This window comes from Gambusia affinis, linkage group LG14 (assembly GCF_019740435.1).
Source record: "Gambusia affinis linkage group LG14, SWU_Gaff_1.0, whole genome shotgun sequence".
NCBI lineage: Eukaryota > Metazoa > Chordata > Actinopteri > Cyprinodontiformes > Poeciliidae > Gambusia > Gambusia affinis.
Window position 1 is genome coordinate 12,443,034 of NC_057881.1, and position 17,203 is coordinate 12,460,236.

General features: G+C 37.6%; 1 long non-coding RNA gene across 1 annotated transcript in view; it reads left to right on the forward strand.

Annotated features, from left to right (window-relative positions):
• The first annotated feature begins 1,567 nt into the window (after positions 1–1,567).
• Positions 1,568–17,203, forward strand: part of LOC122844214 — a 38,488-nt gene continuing 22,852 nt past the window's right edge. Inside the window, exon 1 of the long non-coding RNA XR_006372830.1 lies at positions 1,568–1,879. This is a non-coding gene — a long non-coding RNA (uncharacterized LOC122844214). The remainder of the gene's footprint in view (positions 1,880–17,203) is intronic.

Genomic DNA, 17,203 nt, shown 5'->3' on the forward strand with positions numbered 1-17,203 from the left:
TTTTTTTTTTTTGCCATATCGCATAATTTGTTCCAGTTATTTTCCACCTTGACTAAATGTCCTGTCCATTCTGCTGGAGTTAGCTGTGTTTGAAGATAAGCCATTAGATAATAGCATCAGGTCTCCCTCAGCTAAAAGTTGAGGTAAAAAAAAAAGTACAGATCTCACAAGAAAACTTGATTACGTTCACTTCCTTTTTATTCTCTTTGCAGACTCTTCAATGCAGTTGCAAGTGTGTGCTCCTGTGTTAGTGCAGTTGCCATGGAAATGCAAGCAATGGTGGGAATAATGGAACACTCAGCAGTAAACCACCACCTCTCCTGTTTTACCAGTAACCTCTGAGAGCATGTTTTAGTCACGCTTTCCGACTGCGGATCAGTTTAATCATAATATTTCCACAGCATTGAGTTCCCCTACATATAAGGTGAATTTGATTGTCGAGTGCATTACGTGTGCAAGGCTGGTGAAGAAGAAGAAATGGTCTCCAGCTTAATGAGGATAATTATCATAAATGAAAATAATTATTTCTCAATAAGAAAGAGTAAAATATGACTGTTTTTTGTTTGCAGAAGAGGATATGAGCAACAGGTTAATATATTTTAAGTAGAAGAGGTATTACATATTTTTGTTGCTTTTATATTTCCCATTTCTTTGGAAACATCCTTATAGCAATTATATTATACACTGGTAACAAAAAAGAGGGCATGGCTGACCTTGTACTTTTAACCAGGATCTACATTCATGAGAAAGGCTCTGTCATAAAAACCTTACCTGGAATTAATAATAGTAATAAAGACGAGGATGTAATAAACAACATCCTCCATATTTAATGGTTCCTCTGATAAATGAATTGAAAAAGCCTGAAGTGAAATTAATGAACAATTTCAGACACATACAAAAAAGTAATAAAAAAAATGCATGTTTTAATTAGAGTTTATTTATTGAGCACTGAACAAAAATCTTACATACACATCCTACATCTTACAAATTGATGCTCCTTAACAATTCCTGTTAAATACATGGAATGGAAGCCTTTTTTACATTTCTGTTTTTCTTTATAATGTTATCGGACTTTGAACGTTTAATGGCTTTTTATTTGCTAGGAGTATAAATGTGATGTGGCCTCTGTCTAGTGTTTGACAGTAAGTAGGATGTTCTTTTCCTGAAATGCTGCTTTAGATTTATGCTGAATTGAAAGTGATGTAACACCTTCCAAAATGTTCCCCTTTTGTCTGATCACTCCACTTAATATTTTTCTGTTTTCTTCTTGAACAGGAGAATAGTAGTGGTTTTGGTGTTTGTCTCAAGCACTTTAAAGACCCACTATCACGCAAAATTCACCTTTTGCATGTTTATATAATTCCATTTGGGTATCTCTTGTTTCTAGAAACAGTCCAATAGCAAGCAAGCAAGCAAACAAACAAACAAACAAACAAACAAACAAACAAACAAACAAACAAACAAACAAACATTTTTTTTGCTGGTGTCTACAAAACAACCTTTTTCAAAAATCTCTAAATTGTTGCGTCACAATTTGTTACCTAGCAACCCGAAGCCAAGCCTAGCACCTCACCTGGCAACCCAAGTAGACCCGCTTCATTACAAGTTACCGCTGCAACAGCCGCAGGAAAATGAAAAATGTTTTGTCAGCTGCCATACAGAAGACATGTCCATGAATTTTCTCCCAGTTACGTAAAATAGCTTCATTTAGTTCTTGCTTGCAATGTCTCTGAAATATTGCCTAAGAAAGTTGTAGTTTGCGCAAATCAGTTAAGGAAGGAGTTATTTGAAAACAGCCAACATTATACAGGAAGATTTACCAAAAATACTTAAGCTGAAGGAAGTTTCTGTTCGTCACAAATCTGCAGATAATGGGGATGTAAGTACATAATAATGTTTTGTGTGTTTTGTATTACTGTTCAGCACGAACCTGATTTGTTATGTAGCATAAGCTAATGTAAACGGTAGCATTAGCGGTAGCTAACGACAGTTATTCCTAACATTACCTTACTTACAATATGTGCGCATTTGTTTCCGAGTTAAACTGAACGCGGTAGTCCACATTAAGAAGATGCAGTGTTTGTAATATATGTTGGATTCTCGTTCATTTCCGATATTGCCGGATATTTGTGTTTACATGTTGAGAAAAATACTCCTTTATTTTCACGAATATATATTTGAAAAAAGGTTACATTTGTGGGGAAAAACGGTCTTTGTGCTGATGTCAGCTGGTCAATTTCACATCATGGCACACTACGCCGAAATGAAGTAGAATCCTCAGAGTTTGACTTAATAACGATATAAATGTGTGTCAAAGCGTTTAATCATTCAGTGGTTGTAGTTAATGGTGGTTCACGAGGCTCCAGTTTTTCCATTTCTGGGCCAAATATGTATGGTCGATGGGTCAATGATGTTCTAAGCTGTTTTTGGGACTTGAGTTGTTGATTAGATCCTCATTCTTCACTCAGCGACTTTAGTTTCTGCTACTAAATATGTGGCGCTTGTTTTGAGATCTTTTGGACTACCTCATTTCACCAGACATGTTCTATTTAAGTGATTTCTTAATTAATGATGAATAAAACTAATCATCATTTAAGAACTGCTTTTTGTACTCACTCATATTGTGAAATTACTTTTGATGATCAGAAACTTCTAAATGTGACAAAAATAAAGCAAAAACAGGAGAAACCTGCCAGGTGACAATTAGTTTCTCACAGAACTGTTTACATTTAATGTTAAATGTGTCTATAGAAAATATTGACTTAGTCTGTTATTTCAGATTATGGAAAATTTGCTGTCAGCTTCGTAAAGCTCAGGGTGGAGCCTTGGAGGAATTGTTTGATTTGATGCTAACCACCAAACGATGTGTAAATAGGCCGTAGTCATTCATACCATACCATACATACCATACCATACCATACCATACCATACCAGCTTTATTTATAAAGCACTTTAAAACAACCACAGTTGATACAAAGTGCTGTACAATCCAAAAACACAACAAAATGAAAATAATTTTAATTAAAAGTAGTTTAAAAACAAATACATACACTTTAAACTAAATCTCACTTTAAACTAGATCTCACTGGTGTTGAAAGCCAAGTAAAATAGATGAGTTTTAAGACGAGCTTTAAAAGTAGACAGAGAAGGAGCCTCTCTGACCTGCAAAGGTAAGTCATTCCATAATTTGGGGCCCATAACAGAGAAAGCCCTGTCCCCTCTGAGCTTCCTTTTTGTTCTCGGTACCTCCAAGAGCAGCTGATTTGCTGACCTGAGAGACTGGATGACAAACAGTTTCTAATATTCAATACTAATATGAGTGAAACGGACTCCAGATGTCAGCAGAGGAGCTTCCTCTGGTCCACAGCCTGGGGATTCGAATTGGGCCCTGGGTTTGTTTATGAGCTTGGATCAGCTGACAAGCTACATTTAGCGTCAGTATTTTGAAAGATATAAAGAAGTGTTTGTTTGCAGAAGCCTACGACGAGTTTATGAGAAGTTTCCACTAATAAGTCGGCGTCGGAGAGCATCAGAAGGGAAATGAGGCAGGTGGAGACACGGTGACTCGGCCATGCTTTCCTCCCTCACTCCAGGAACAGCCGACAGTGTTTATGCACGCAGTCAGCAGAGAGTGAGCGCATCCCACACGGCTCCATGATTGAAAGAAAACAGCATCAATCTAGCAAAGAGCTCAAGGCCAGACTCCTATGGTTTAGATCAGGGGTGCCCAAAGTCGGTCCTCGAGGGCCGGCATCCTGCATGTTTTAGTTCTCTCCCTGGTTTAACGCACTTGGATTAAATGACGGCTTGTTGGAAGGCCTAAGAAGAACATTGACGTGCTGAAAAGGTTGTTGGTACCACCAGGGAGAGAACCAAAACGTGCGGGATGCCGGCCCTCGAGGACCCACTTTGGGCACCCTTTGGGCACAGACAGACAGACAGACAGCTGGACTGAAGCAAGGTATTTCCTTGCTTCAGTCCAGCTGATTTCAATTGATGACTGATTAACAGGCTGCAATCAGTTGAATCAGGCGCATTAAAGCAGGGAAACCTCTAAAACATGTAGGACAGTGTGCTTTGAGGACCAGGGTTGAGAAACACTGAGATAGATAGATAGATAGATAGATAGATAGATAGATAGATAGATAGATAGATAGATAGATAGATAGATAGATAGATAGATAGATAGACAGCATCTGTTGTGCTTACCCTCCCCCCTCTAAGTGCTCTGTGGTCATTTTCATTCATCTCCCCCATGATGGTAAAATGTCAAGGTTAGAGTGTGCCAGATTTCTTTCTCTCTCTCTCTTTTTCTCTCCCTCTTTCTGTTTTTTTTCTTTCTCTCTCACACACACACACGCACACCCACACACGCACACAGTTAGAGGATAGGGAGGTGAAAGGAGCTCCGTATGAATACAAGAATTAGTCAAGCGTGCATTTTCCTTCTTCTCCTTTTCTTTGCCTCTCTGGCTCCTCTGCTGCCCCCTCTCTTTGTTGGTATTGCCCTTTGGTCTCTCTCGATGTGTGTGTGGGTGGGTGTGTGTGTGTGTGTGTGGGATAATTCAAGGGGTAAAAATGAGCATAGTTTAGAGAGATTTGGTTTAGGGGTTTTCTTGGATATTTCTTGTGCTCCATTAAGTGCATGAGTCTTTTTATTGAAAAAGTAAAGTGAGAAGTATTAATTTAACAGAAAGAGGGTCATGTGAAAACATTATGAGGGGAATAGTTATGTGTCATATGATAACCTTTGTTAAAAAATCCAAACAAAACACTTTTTCTTCTTATTTAACCCAAAAACCTTCACCGGTTGATGCATAAAGATACACAACTACATCTGTTTAAAACAGAAAACCAGGCCAAAATAATATAACACATTGATTATTACCTTTAATTAATAACATTTATAGTTATTCTGGTGTCATTACAGAGAATGAGATAAATATATAGACTGAACACTTGTCAAATTTATTTGTTGTTTTCAAATGCTTGCTGTGCAGAGGTTTAAAACTTTTTGCTAGTCACAGATTATGACAAACTGATATTTGCAGGCTAATAAATCAGGTTCTCTGGTCCGGTAGTCGGTCTGTAGTCGGTCTGTATTCGGGAGCTTGTAACAAAATGGAAACAAAATTTTGATGTTGTTTGATGGGTTTACACATGTCTCACCTAAAGGTCAGACCTCATGTTTCAAACGGACACCCTGTAAAAGTAATGAATGAATATGATAATGAGGAGTCATGAATTAGTGAGCTCACGTTTAGTTTTGTCATCAAACACAAGAAATGATTCCTGTTGCAAGTAGGGAAACATGTATCAGGTCCTTTTCAGCCAGCTGACTGTCAGTGTGTGAGCAACAGGCCATGGAGAGGTAACACCTTGCAACTCTGTTCAAAAAAGAGAAAAAGGTTTGTTATCTCCTGTAATATTCTTTTTTATCATTGTAATTACCTTTATTTTATAGATTTTTTCTCTTAAGAAGCTGCAGAAATAGTATGGTGGTGAATTGGAGCAGGTTTGAAACATTAACTTTTTTGCTTAGATGGAGATGGTCAGATCTTTACTAGGTGTCAACATTTATCACCATCTGACAAGTTTGGTTTGGTTTGACTTTATTGAATATAATAAAAAAAAAAGAATAAAATAGAATAAATTATACAAACAAAATACATTTTCAGTCTCAACAAGAAACAGAAATCACCTCTTGTTTAAATTATCAGTCTTTTGTGGTGTGATTTGTCCTAGCCTTTTGCGTTATTCCATATTTTTGGGGGATATCAAAAACAAAGTTTTTCCCAATATTTTCATTTAAATCAAGATACATACATCAACACTTCCCACACTACTTATATCAATGATCACTTTAAAAAGAAATGAATTGCTGACCAAAGTGCTGCAAAGAAAAAACAGAAATCAAGGAAGTCAGACGACTTTTTCTTAAGAATGGAGTGAAATGTCCAGATTTTCCTCAGAACCAACCTAAGACGCGTTGATGAGGACTGGACAACCTTCACTTCCCCCACATGTTTGTCTTTTATTTCACCTCTCCCAAAGTGTTTGCCAAAACTCCTCCCTCCCTCTCAGACAGATTTACCCCTCCTCCTCCTCTGGTGAAGCCCCCTCTCAACCCCGAAGCAGTGCCCCAAGAGAACAGAGGTAAACATGCCCCCTTTTCTTTCTTTCGTTCGTTTTTTTTTTAGGCTCATTCCCAGTGCTCCCCAAACTCAGTCGTCCTCTCTCTCAGTTTGTTTGCCGACGGGCTGCTTTCTGGACTCGTTGTTTGGCCCTTAGTTCAGAGCACGCTTTGAAGACATAAGGGAAAAAACAAAAAAAACAACCAAAAAACAAGAATAAGATGAGGCAATGATACAAATCAATTTGTAAGGTTAGGTTTACAGCTGCACTTGTGTTCTGGGTATTTATAAGTAGAAACCATTTGGGGGTAAGTCTGTGTTGTATGTGCAAAACACACAAGAGCTCCCGATAATCCAATAATATTTACGCTGTAGATTAATAGCATTTAGGTTTTCAACATGAAAGAGACATGAAAGCATGTCTCAAAACAAATGACAGAATCAGAAGAAAACAGAATCACTTTGCATCTTGTAGAAAATAAAGCTATAAACACTGATTACTTTTCATAGAGAATTAACCAACATCAAAAAGTGTTTTTTTTTGTACTTCCTTTTGTTTTTTTATTTTCAGTTTCACTCAGTTCCATTTATTGAAACGGTACCAACAAAAATCACTTCTAATTCAAGACATTGTCAAAATAAGCAAGTCCAATTCTTGTTTTTTTTTTTTTTTCCTTCAGAAACGCTCAGTCCAAATTCAGGCCAAAATGTGTCCAGTTCTTTCCAGCTTTCCAGTCAGATTCAGATTACCTTCACTCCAACTCAGTCCTAATTACATACAATATATTAGCATTGACTTTGACAGGGACACCTTCTATGAGCAACAAAAAAACAAAATAAACAAAGTCTACTCCCTCACTCAGTTTAACTCAGAAAACACAAAAGCATATTCTCCAAAAACGTTGCCGTTTGAATTTGACATACTTTTTCTGTTTTTGTACATCCTTTTCTTTTCAACCTACTTTTGAAGCCCTTCTGTTGTCATAAACGCCGCTTTGCTAAATATTTTTAGATTTCATTCTCCATTCATCCGTTTTGAAATCTTGCAGTGCCTTTAGTTGCGACTCACCTCGGAGGCACCGTGCGAGACAGCTGTTTTGACAGCTATCAGACAATAATTGTACATCCGCTGAAGAGTTGATAGCTACCTGTTCACGGTGTCGCAGATTTTTATTTATTTATTTTTTTACTTTTTGAAACAGTAGCTGACATGCTGTTGCAGTTGTTTTCCAACGTGTTCTGTTGACAAAAATGTCAGTTGACATGTTTACTGTTTTGTCGCAGGCTGTAAGAGAGGAGACTGTGTGGGAGTGAAGGTTAAGAGAAAGACAGTTTAGGGAGACCCGCTGTATGCGTGCAGCAGGGTGCATTGTTTTAAGCCACGATGTTAGAGAGAAATGAGCTGGATTCAAAATACGCAAAGTCAAGACGAAACTGTAGCCTGTTTATCAATACACTGACATTTTGGGAGCTTATTCATGTCCTGCAACATGTGGAAAAGTTGCACTCCCTGTCTACGCTAGAGACGTGGAAATCGATGAGCTCTCGTCATGCTTCTCAGCCACCCTGTAATGTTGTCCGCTGGGTCACCTGGTTTAAAAAAAAGAAAAAGAAAAAAAAAAAAAAAGCAGCCCATATTGCAGGAGGTTTAGACAAACCGCACACCAGTGCCTGCACACACTCTAACACTTGTGCACAGGCGCTCTCGCTGCACCGTGGTAGTAAAGGGGAGAGCTCGCAGACTCTGCAGAAAGTCTCTCCAACTTATTTTTTTTTTCATCTTTCTAAGCTGGAACATGATGCAGGCCTCCTCTGACATGCACACACAGTGTAAGACACACTTGAGCGTTATGAGGTGCCGCTGCTTGAAGACAGACGAAGCGGGTCTGGGTAGGATTAGATCCTTGCAGCCCTATAGCTTTCACCAAGCGGTCTGGCCTGGACTTTCTTTCGTCTCCATATCTTTCTCCCACACCTGTTTTAGTCTTGATTTGTAAAAGCAGCCCCTCCCTCCCTTTTTAAGGGTATATAGCTATTACATTACCCTTGAAACCTTATGTTTTTTCATATGTGGGCATTGTGTGGCGGCAGATCCACAGCAGGGTTTCAGAGCAGCGAAATTTTCAAACGTATCGGCTGCTGAGAAGTGAGAGGAGCTCAGCCGTGTGGGCTGAAAATGTCCCAGCAGACCGGGTTTATTGCCTCAGATCCGTCTAGAATCAGTCTCCATTGTTCTGCAGGTTTGCCCCTTGAAAAGCTCTGGGGATACTCTGTCTCATAAAGCAGGCCGTTAATGTACTCCGACCTGGAGTGGGATTATTATTTCGACGGTCTCCAGGCGCGGAGAGAAGGAGTCGGTTGTGTCCACTCGGCTGGATCATTGGGAGCAGGTTGGACAAGGTGTCAACCAAGCACAAATTTGGGAAGTGCTATCAAAGAAAGCCAGCAAAGAGCTTCGACTCGTCTTTTGACACGCAAAACATGAGCTGCGGAACAAACAAGGCAAAGAAAATATTTGCAAAGCCAAATATTTGTCAGTTTTGCTGCTTGTATAGCATGTACAGAATGCGTACATCCTCATAAGCATGCAGCCAAAGCTCTCTGAAGTCTTTAGTGACTTGCTTCTATTTTTGCTACGGAAGGGTATTTGCCAGAGGCGCTTTCTGAACATCAGAGCCGGCACTGCACTGACTCATCTGTGCACAAAGATCCGTAACGTTTGACATTTGATGTTTGTCTCAGTAGAAGTTTGACCCAAATTTAGAGCACTCAGGGTTGCACCAACAATTAAATAAGTGTGCCATTTATGTCAATTTCTTAGCAAACGTTTAAAATAATATATGAAAGCTGAAAGATCTTTTGAATTTTGCAGTTTTAAATCCACTTTCAGCTCAATTGTTATTTTTTTTTTGCCTTTCTAAACGGCATGCAATCTATTGTACAGACAGAACTTCTTTGATGTATTCCCAACACAAATAGCAATTTAAACTCTTTGGATTTTATGAGATAAAGGTGTGCATGGTTGAAAAGTGAAAGCAGAAGAATTTGTGGCTAATCGGAAGGACTGGGCCAGTCTGACGTTTGGACCGCAAGGACCTTTCCCCTTTTTTTTTTCGGGCCATTGTGTTGTCATATCATTGGCAGGTTGATTACATAAGCTCCTATGTCAGACCATCATAAGAAAATCAGTTTTGTCTGATTATCTGTAATCGATATCTGTGCAATGTTCATGTGGTGAAGCCGACGTTATCTTTAGTCCCTGCACCGCGTCTGTCTTTACTGGCAACGCTTGTTTTTTGTTTTTTCTTCTTTTCCTTTCTGTGTGTGTGTGTGTTAATTTCAAAGACGCAGAGATCAGTCCAATCCCTAATAAACATATTAATGTTTTAGAGTTGGCCATGTTTCTTTAACACTGCTCTTATGTAGAGGAAAGAAGATAATAGTGTCATTAGGAAGATAATGTTACACTGTTAATGACAAACTTTTACTTTTCACCACACAGCTTTTTGCGTGGAGGCCAAAATGTCTTCGCCTCATCTGTATAGAGGAACTTCTTCCACACGTTTGCATCTGTCCTCTGAAAATTTCTGGCTTCTTTTTAACAATGACTTTGTTTTTTACCAACCATTTATGAAGGCCGGATGTGGGTTTATGCGGAAATTAAATTAGACTCAGGTGGAGTGTATTTGCAAATGAAGGCACTGATTTTATTTAGGGACATCAAAGCAAAGGGATTTTATTTTACACTTTTGTGACTTTTTTTTAATGTGTAATACAATTTAAAAACCATGGATTGTTTCAACTTGTTTTATTTTGCACTACCTTGTATTTTTCATGTAACAGCCTAATAAAATGCAGTTTAAGGTTTTTGGTTTTAATAAGAAAAAATGGGAAAAAGTTGAAGTTTCGGTAAGCACAGTTTTGACTGACATGGGTTGTTATTATTCAGTGTATGGAGACATTAAATTTCCTTGAGAGTTTATATCTTGACAAAGATAAAAAGCTTAAATATGTGACTTAAAATCCATTGTAAAGATTATGCGGATTTATTAGTAAATATTCCCAGCGATTTAACACCTTTTACTTAATGCTCAAGTTAATTTATGGATTACCATAGAGAGACAGATTAAACTGAGAAAATTAAATATTTCTTATTTTTGTTGACAATGAGATACCAAATCTGTCTTTAGTTTAGTTCAGTTTTTTGTGTGTGTGTGTGTGAATATCTGCATGTTTGCATGAGTATTAAGGAATCCTGCAGCTTCACACATTGACAAGACTTTGTGTCGCTTCTGTTGCACCGCGCCGCATATACATGCACCAGAGCTGCCCTTTGGAGGAAGTGGTTACCTTTTAGGCTTTCTGGTTTCACATATCTTGTTCCGTTTGTGAGAATGTGTCTGTCTGTATGGGTGCTTGCATGTGTGTGTGTAGGATTAGGAGAGGCCCAGCTCAAGGTAGAAAGACAGACGAGGTTGCTCCCCCCTCCATTTTTTGTCTCACTTTTCGGTTCTTTCTTCGCTTTCCAGTCTTTTCCCCTCTGTCCTCTGTGCCGTTTTCCCCTCCTTAGTGGCACCGTGATGGATGGCAGCCTGCAGGGGTGAAGGTGGAGGGGTTTGTGATCAACAGCCGGGGTATTGTGTGTTTCTTTTACTTTGTGTGTTTACTTTTCACTTAAAGATGAGAACAATGACAGGACTCAAAGATATGGAGCCTTTCTAAAAAAACCCCCAAAAAACGCAGGGACCAATTTCTTATTTTTATTTGTTTATTTTTTTTGATGGCTTAGAACCAGTTTAAGGGATTTGTGTAGGTTGGCTTCATGCAGGTTGTAGTAAGGTTTAGGCAATCGGCTGTGTTAGTTGGATCAGGTTAGAATAAGAAGGGACACATGCTGTAAGTGTTGTTTCTGTGTGTTTGTGTGTGTGTTTGGTTGAAGATCTCTCCAGGAAAGGCCGTGTGGGATATGAAACCTGCAATGACAAAATTACTCTCTAATCACGGTGATTAGAGGGCTGATGAGGGGAAGACAGATGCTGTCACAAAGCTGGTTCAGCCTTCAAACAAGAACAGGCTCACAAGCGCATACAAAGAAGCACACAGACAGAACTTTTGTAGAAAAATATACATCTTATTTTGCACATACGGTGCCTTGCAAAAGTAGAAGAAAGACCCCGGTTTCTGTTTTTACATGTTGCAACCTCAAGCTGTACTCTTTTGCTATTTTATTTTATGTAACAACAAGATTGTGTGTGTGTTTTTTTTTTTTTTTTTTTTTTAAAAAAATAAATGTGTAATAAAACCTGCCACATATTTGTTTTTAGCTCCCTTTTGGTCTGATAACTAGATATGTAGAAATGCAGATGATTGTCCACCACATTTCATAAATCTGGCTTTCATAGAAAAGAGGCAAGAAGAAAGACAGTCTTGAAAGAAAGTCAAAAGAAACTCCTTTGCAGTTTTCCTCATGACATCTAGGGGACACTCCAAACATGTGGCAAAAGGAGTCTTTTGTCAAATGACGCCAATATTGAAGTTTTAAAATACATAGAAAACACATTATATTGTAAGAGACTAACGCTGTACACCCCTCTCAACACACCGTACCCTCTGTCAGACATTGTTACAGCATCATGGTGTAAAGGTCCTTTTTCCACTGTAATATTAGCAAAATCTTTTCTCAAACACACACCATCATTTCCAGTTTTTAAATTATTAATGATTACGCCCCCTACATTCTATGGACTGCCTCATAAAATCCCGTTGTAATGTAACAAAATGAAGAAGTTCAAGGGTCATGAATACATTTGCAAAGCGCTGTATGTTCATCGACTGCATGTGCAGAAGAAACACGCGTCCTCCACAGCGTTGGCCTCAGAGCGCCTGCACACACAGCTCATACAGTCGCGCACACACGTCTTGGCATTGAAATTAATTCACTGACCCCTGCTTTATGGTCTGTGGGTTTATGTCGTCACGTGTCACTATCACTTACAAAGGAAATAAAATATTAGCACATTACACTTCAATTAGGTGTTTAATACGTCCCATTAAAACTCTGCCATTTCAACTGCTGAATGATAACAGTTTGAAAAGTGATAAAAACAAATTTTATGGGTTATCCTCAGTAAATCTATATGGCAGATGGTTAATGTGGCTAGGCTAAATGTGGAGCTCCTGGTGAGGGTTTAAGCTTTTTGAAATGTCACATCTTTTATAGATTAGGTGCTGATGAACACAAGTAACTCACACAAACTGCTACTGCTCAGCAGAGAAGCTAAAAAATTTCAGCCCATTAAAATGTTTTGCCTGTAAAGCATGTCGGTATCAAAAGATATCCACTCCAGTTTTAAAAGTTGGAAAGTAAGTATTACTTCTGTTGATAGTAATGTATGAGACAATATTGTTTTTTACAGCTTCTTGAACAATTAAAGGGCGAGTGTCCTTTAATAGTTCCTTAAGAGTGACAAGAAAGAGTTTCCTTTTTTGTCCACACAGTATTTGGCTTTAGCTGATCTTGTTTAAAATCCTTTTGCAGCCTATCCTACTTCATAGTAAATTCCCCTGCTGTATGTGAGCCATCTGTAATGTCAATTTGTGGTAGATTGCTACTTTATTTTCATTTTGTAAAATGTAAAAACACAGCCTGCCTGCCTGTTCCCCTTCTCAAAATGCACCATTACATGCAGAGTTGTTTATGTATGGCTCACTCCTTTAAAAAGCGCAGTTTGTAGCTTTTACAAAAATATGATTTTTACGTATTCGTCAAAGTTGTCACCAGGTCGTGACAGTATAGTATGAGACACATAATCTATAAAAAGATCGAGCTTCTACTATTTTACTTTTTTATTTTATTTCAATAAATCGGTGTATCCAAGGCTGGTTTTGAACGAAAAGATACTAGATGTGTGTGGCTGTAATTACAAGAATATTACTGGGTTTTAAATTAAATCAAATTGACAGGATTAAAATAAGTACAAAAATAAAAGAAGTTGACTAATAAAAGAAAAATGTTTTGTGTTGTGCCAAACACTTTGTGGTCACACAAAATTATTCTGAGGAACACAAATGGCCCGCCACTGTTTAAGATCATATAGCCATATTTTGGGCAAATTTTTCTTTTTTTTTTTTTTTTTTTACTCTTTAACTAATAATTTTTGGTTCGACTTATTAATTGAATTAATAATAATAATAATAATAATAATAATAATAATAATAATAATAATAATAATAATAATAATAATAATAAAAAACCTAAAATGTCAACCAGATATGTACCCTTGTACATTCTATAAATATTGTCAGCGACTGTCACTTTCTCTGTTTACATTCCTTGTTTTTGCTCAGACATCCCAGCTGACAGTGTGTCAAAAACCAGAGACATCAAACCCCTGAGTTTGTTTTACAAACATCTACAGACATCTAATCTGCCGATAAACAGTCACAGTGACAATCACAAATAAATAAATAAATACAAGGTCTATCTTTGAATTACGATTTTGCCCAACTGGGATTTTAGTGTAAGTTATTAAACACAATTTGGCTGCACATGTTCTCTGTTCAAAAATATGTTTTTATCTGCCATTTGTATCTGTTTTGCTTTTATTTCATACGCTTATCTCTGGAAAAATAGATATTTAAGAACACTGGCAATTTTAGTAAATCAGATCAAAAAAAGAGTCATATTTTTCCCAGAGAACTGCATAAGTGAACAAGCCTAAAAAAACTGTCTGAACAACCATTTATTTTTCATAATTCTTCAGTAAACTATGTAAAACCTACACTTTTTATAGCAACTACATGTATATAGCATCCTACATATTTATTGGCAGCCCTGACAAAGGAGCAAGGAGCCAAAAATCAATCTTTTTATTGCAGGATCATAATCTCATGCTAACATTTTTTAAATCCAAGCTTTAATTTAAGTAAATGTATTCAGTTGTTAAAAATACAATGAAATGATAAGAAACATAAATAATTTATATATATATATATATATATATATATATATATATATATATATATATATATATATATAAATAATAAATACACAATACATACATTTTATCTAACTGAGCCTTTTATAAGTTTGTAATTGCAATTTTTCAATTTATAAAGTTTATCTGGGGTCTAAATATTAACTATATGAGAAACAAATTTCTCCCGTTACGTTAGATAGGAAAGACTAAAGGAAAAAGAAAACATCATTGAAGAAAAGCTGATGTGTGTCAATCTTCACAGGCATGGAAAAAGTCACAAGGAAATAGCTTCTCGCTTAAACTTGCTCATATCTTCAGTGAGATTAATTGTTAAAAATATTTAAAACAAAGGGGGAAGAAACCCTGTAACTTATGGTCCACCAAACTAACCTTAACACCGTGCACAGTCAGGAGGAAGTTAAAGGATATTTAAACAACTCTCAAAACTCTTGGTTAGAGAACTTTAGGAAATATTTTTTTGTCAAATTGTGCCAGTGTAACAAACATGAATTTATTTTTCACCTTTTTGCTCGTTTTTATCAGGGGAGTTAATAACTGCACGTAGCGTCTCTGGAGCGCTTGAACATCCACTTTGTGCTCTGATGTGTGCATTAGGCTTACATACATAGAGATCCTTTTTGCTAACAGAGTATATACCTCACTGCAAGCGAGCGATTTTGATATGCGCTTATCTTAATGCCATGGGAGAGCTTCTGTCACCTCATCTGTTTCAGTCGTGTTTTCTAGACAACTTGTAAAATGCGTGTAGACGAGTTCTTCTTATGCAGACTGCACCTTACATCCTGTGTCTGTGTGTGATCACACAGGAGAATATATGTCAAACCGCTGCTGCGTCTCAACCACACCTTCAACGCGCACGTGTGTGTGTGTGTGTGTGTCTCTCTCACTGCAGTTGCACAAACACACACGCTTTGGCTCAGACATAAAGTGATCGCGCAGCCATGTAAGCGGCATGCAAAACAAGGCCCAGCAACAGCAGCAGTAGTACAATAATGAGTCCTCTGTGTTTAGCAAAGTAGAAGTACTCTTTTGAAATGACAGAAAATAAGCAGCTATGAAGATACATGAATCTGTGTTTCTTGCTAAAAACATGGGCTCTGGTTTGTGTCCTTTCTTCTCTCAGGGGTCTGAAAAAAAAGAAAACAGAACCATCTGCTAAAAATATGCATTACTAAACAATGACATGAAGTTGAATGAAAATCAGCAAATAATTTATCAGAAATATGGGTCTGTTTCTGTGCTTTATTCAACATTTCAACCAGTCACCATGCATGTTATATTCCCTACTAAGCATTTGTAGAATAAAGCATGTGTGTGCGTGTGTGTGTGGGTGTGGGTGCGTGCGTGTGTGTGTGTGTGTGTGTGTGTGTGTGTGTGTGTGTGCGCTAAACAAAAGAAGCAGCGAGCAAAGTGTGATCAATCGATGATTGCCTGGAGGCCATATCTATTAACAACTCCATCTTTGGTTGCCATTCTCCTGATGCTCACATTGTTATGCACAGATACTGTACAGAGGAGAAAACGAGGCTGAATAAGTCAATGTAAACATGAAAGAAAATAGCCTGTTTATTTGACTACCATCCACTGTAATGACCCTATATTTTCTGGTGCATTAAAATATACTCATTGGTTCTGCTTTGTTGTTCCTACAAATGGGAGATGCATTCTGTATGCTATGCACTGGCACTGGAAATGTATGAAATGGAATGCATAGCAGTACATGCTATACATAGATACTAGTTAGTGTCAGAGTGGCATGGTTGGACTCTAACCATTCATATCTAATTAAGCAATTAGGCATTAGGTCTCGTGAACTATCTAATTGAAATTTTTATGTGACAGCTGAACCAAAGTAGTCTTTGCTATAAGTGTAAAGAAAAATAAATATAGCACTGAAGAATTTTTTGGAGACAAAAATAAGAACAGTGCAATGTAGATTTGCTTTCAACCACTCTGAGTAATTACTGAGTTGCACATATCTGATATGAAGTTTTTGCCCATTGTTCTTTACAAAACAGTTCAAGCTCTGTCAGGGTGGATAAAATGTCTGAAGAGCAATTTCAAGTCTCGCCACAAATGATGCATTAAATCAAGGTTTAGACTTTGATTGGGTCAGAATGACCCAAACAAATTAAACCCTTCCGTTGTGCCTCTGGTTGTATTTTCAGCATTGTTGCTCTACTCCAACGCCATTTCAAGACCTTAAGAATGTCTTGTATCTAATGCGAACTTCCTGTCCATGCTGTTTCCAGGCTGTGGGTTTAGGTGAAAAGTCTTGTTGGAATTGAATTTTCAGATAATCGGTCTCTCTAATTGCTCTTTGGTACGAGTGTGTGTATACATGGATGTTTGTCCGGTGTGTCTCAGTGTTGACCTGAGATTGGTTCCCTGTCCCCCACCCTGCCCGGTTATCTAATGACCACTGGAGATAGGCACCAACACCCACAATCAGCTTTCACAGATAACTGGGTTAAGACAATATATAGATAGATTGAACAATGTTCTTTGAGTTCTTCAAAGCATTAGATTGTATTTTATAAGCTAACTCTGCTTTAAACTTTACCCTGGTCCTAATGATGGTGTCTGTTCTCTATTGTTAAAAGTTGCAGAACATCTGGATTTATACTGGCATTAAATTTACTCACATTTTTTATTTAGGGAATGTAAATTAAGAGAGACTTAATAGAAATGCTTGGCACAATTTGAAAATCAGATATTAATTCTCCTTCAACTTCAAAATGATGCACTACTCAATGCTGATCTAACACACAAAATCAAAACAAAAGACATAAAATGTGAAAAATTCAAGGTGTGATAACACTATTGAGTACTAATTAAGCCAATGTGTGAAGTCTCGTACCTGCAGGAAGCAAAGAAATAAAGTTTTAGACAGACTGTCGAGCGTAAAGTTTTCCTTGGCTGACCCATGATGGGCTGCATGCAAATACCGCCAGAGATGATGGCTACCTGAAGAGGCTGAGCTAAACGACTCGGCTCTCCCCTTTGCAAATCAATTCAACGAGAAAGCCAAAAGCATCATAAACACGCTAGAAATCATATATTGGCCGA